This window comes from Leptonychotes weddellii, chromosome 4, assembly GCF_054177405.1.
Source record: "Leptonychotes weddellii isolate Sample4059 chromosome 4, ASM5417740v2, whole genome shotgun sequence".
NCBI classification, from domain to species: Eukaryota; Metazoa; Chordata; class Mammalia; order Carnivora; family Phocidae; genus Leptonychotes; species Leptonychotes weddellii.
This window is the reverse complement of record NC_138372.1, coordinates 31,759,567-31,762,912: the sequence shown is the minus strand read 5'-3', so window position 1 is coordinate 31,762,912 and position 3,346 is coordinate 31,759,567.

The following is a 3,346-nucleotide window of genomic DNA, read 5'->3' as shown; positions in this document are numbered from 1 at the left end:
AGCAGGGAGCCCAATGCGGGACTCGATCCCGGGACTCCAGGATCATGACCTGAGCCGAAGGCAGTCGCTTAACCAACTGAGCCACCCAGGCGCCCCAAGTGTATATATTTTATTATAGTTTAAAAGCACCACATTTGCCTGAAGAAATTGACTCAGGACAGGTAGAATTATCAGACTTTAAAGATTAAAAAAAAATTCTTATGGATTCTGAGCAGAAAGACCAAGTCATTTAACAAGAGGAAAATCAGTACAACATTATGTTCCTGACATAAACATTCAGTACAAGAAGACAGTGGAATAGCATCTACAAAAGGAGAGATATTGTGGGACAGTTTACCTATAATACCAAGGCTATAGGAAAGCAATTTTAAACAGGCCTCAACTCAGGCAATATCATTCTCATTAGCTCTTCCTGAAAGGGGAATAGTGTTGCATAGGAGCTCAATTTTTATATGCTATTAAAGTTAAGCTGGTATAAATTCAAGTTAGAATATTAAAGCTTTGAGATGTTAAAGATAGTCCCCATGGTAGCCACAAAGAAAATAGCTATTGAAAATACGCAAAAGAAAACCAGAAAGAAATGAAAACCTACAAAAAATCCATTAAATACAAAAGAAGACAGTAGTGCAGGAAATGGGGGGGAATGCTATAAGGCATATAGAAAATAAAAAGCAAGGGGCGCCTGGGTGGCTCAGTTGGTTAAGCGACTGCCTTCGGCTCAGGTCATGATCCTGGAGTCCCGGGATCGAGTCCCGCATCGGGCTCCCTGCTCAGCGGGGAGTCTGCTTCTCCCTCTGACCCTCCTCCCTCTCATGCTCTCTGTATCTCATTCTCTCTGTCTCAAATAAATAAATAAAATCTTTAAAAAAAAAAAAAAGAAAAGAAAAAGCAAAATGGTAGAATTAAATCCCTTCTTGTCAGTAATTAGGTTAAATGTAAATGTATTAAACTCTCCAGAGATTAGTAGAATGGATTTAAAATACATATCCAACTACATGCTGTCTACAAGAAACTCACTTTAGATCCAAAGACCCAAATAGGTTGAAAGTGAAAGAACAGAAAAAGATATTCTATACAGATAGTAGCCAAGAAGGAGGGGAAATTGCTAAACTAATACCAGACAAAACAGACTTTAAATCAAGAACAGTTACAAGATGGGATGCCTGGGTGGCTCAGTCAGTTGGGTGTCCAACTCTTGATCTCAGCTCAGGCCTTGATCTAAGGGTTGTGAGTTCAATCCCAGGTTGGGCTCCATGGTTACAAGAAACAAAGAAGGATGTTATGCATTAATAAAAGATTTGATACACCAAGAAAATATAACAACTATACACATTTATGTATGTAATAACAAACCAAGATATAAAAAGCAAAAACTGAAAAACTGAAGGGAGAAATACAGTTTTACAATAATTGTTGGAGACTGTAATACCCCACTCTTCAATAAACAACCAGAGAAAGAATGAATGAGAGGACTTGAACAACACACATACAAAACCAGTTCTAACTATTGAACATTTTACCCAACAACAAAATACACTTCCTTTTCAAGTGCCCATGGTACATTCCCCAGTATAGACCCTATTTTAAACCACAAATCAATTCTCAGTACATTTTGTAAAAATAGATATCCTATGGGACACCTGGGTGGCTCAGTTGGTTAAGCATCTGCCTTCGGCTCGGGTCATGATCCGAGGGTCCTGGGATGGAGCCCTGCATTGGGCTCCCTGCTCAACAGGGAGCCTGCTTCTCCCTCTGCCTGCAGCTCCCCTGCTTGTGCTCACTCTGGCATGTGCTCTCTCTCTCTGACAAATAAATAAAATCTTTTAAACAAACAAACAAACAAACACCAGCTTTCTCATCTGTAAAATGAAACAATAATAGTTCCTACAGTTAAAATATTACTTTGAGGGGGCACCTGGGTGGCTTAGTCAGCTAAGCATCTGACTTCAGCTCAGGTCGTGATGCCAGGGTCCTGGGATCAAGTCCAGCATCGGGCTCCTTGCTCCACAGGAAGCCTGCTTCTCCCTCTGCCTGCCATTCCCCCTGCTTGTGCTCTCTCTCTCTGACAAATAAATAAATAAATAAAATCTTTAAAAAAGATAGATATCCTACAAAGCATTTTCTCTGACCTTGACAGGATGAAGTTAGAAATCAAGAACACAAGGAAAATTGGAAAATTCATGAATTTGTGGAAATTAAACAACACATTCTATTTTTTTTTATTTTTAAGTCATGTAAAGTCAATCCATGTCTTAAAATCATTGCCTTAAAATAGTGCATCTTCGCATTAGCTTCAGCGTTTATAAGAATTACTTGGTGAGCTTATCAAAATACAGATTTCTGGGCCCCACCTCCAGAGACTCTGATTTGGTAGGTCTGGAGTAGGCACAGAGAATCTGAACCTAACACGCTCGGACAAGATGCTGCTTCTGTGGACCAGTAGACTATTTTGTGTGACTCTGTCCTAGAACAAGACATATTAGTTAATTTTGTTTTTAAAACAGTTTAAAGCTGGGGCACCTGGGTGGCTCAGTCGTTAAGTGTCTGCCTTCGGCTCAGGTCATGATCCCGGGGTCCTGGGATCGAGCCCCGCGTCGGGCTCCCTGCTCCGCGGGAAGCCTGCTTCTCCCTCTCCCACTCCCCCTGCTTGTGTTCCCTCTCTCGCTGTGTCTCTCTCTGTCAAATAAATAAAATCTTTAAAAAAACAAAACAAAAACAGTTTAAAGCTTTGAATAATATTTAAACATTGTTTGATGTGACTATATAAATACGTGTAGATAGACGTACACATGTAACTATCAATGTATAATAAAGTTAGCAATTATAAGAAATGTATGAAAGAGAGAGACTGGTAGCTCAAAGGAAAAAGAATTGGGCTCTGGGTACATAATCGGTGCTCAAAACTAGGTAGAAAAATGCTCTTTTTCCTTCATCTCTTCTGCCTAGGTGGCCTCACCCAAGCACCTAGCCTAGCCTCAAGCATGTTACCATCGGGACTGACTAGCATTACATTTTTGGGTAGTTCAACTTGAGACATTTGTGAAACAAGAAGGCTTCTCACACTTGAAGGAGTAGAAGTGTCTAATGATCTTGTTACTTTCTGTTTGGTTGTAATAAAAATTGTCCTGACGAATAACACAGGCAAGGGTACAGCCATTTGTCATCCTCAGTCACCTTTGCTCTCAGTTGTGAAGTGGTGAACTGACCATATTTTTTTCCTGGTGACTTTTCCTTATCCTGCCTTTCTCCACAACCAAGCTTTCTCTTGCTTCCAGATTATTTTTTGCCTGTGCCCCCTGCCTAGATAGTCACTGAATATCACCAAAGGTTTGTTCCTCCTCTTTGC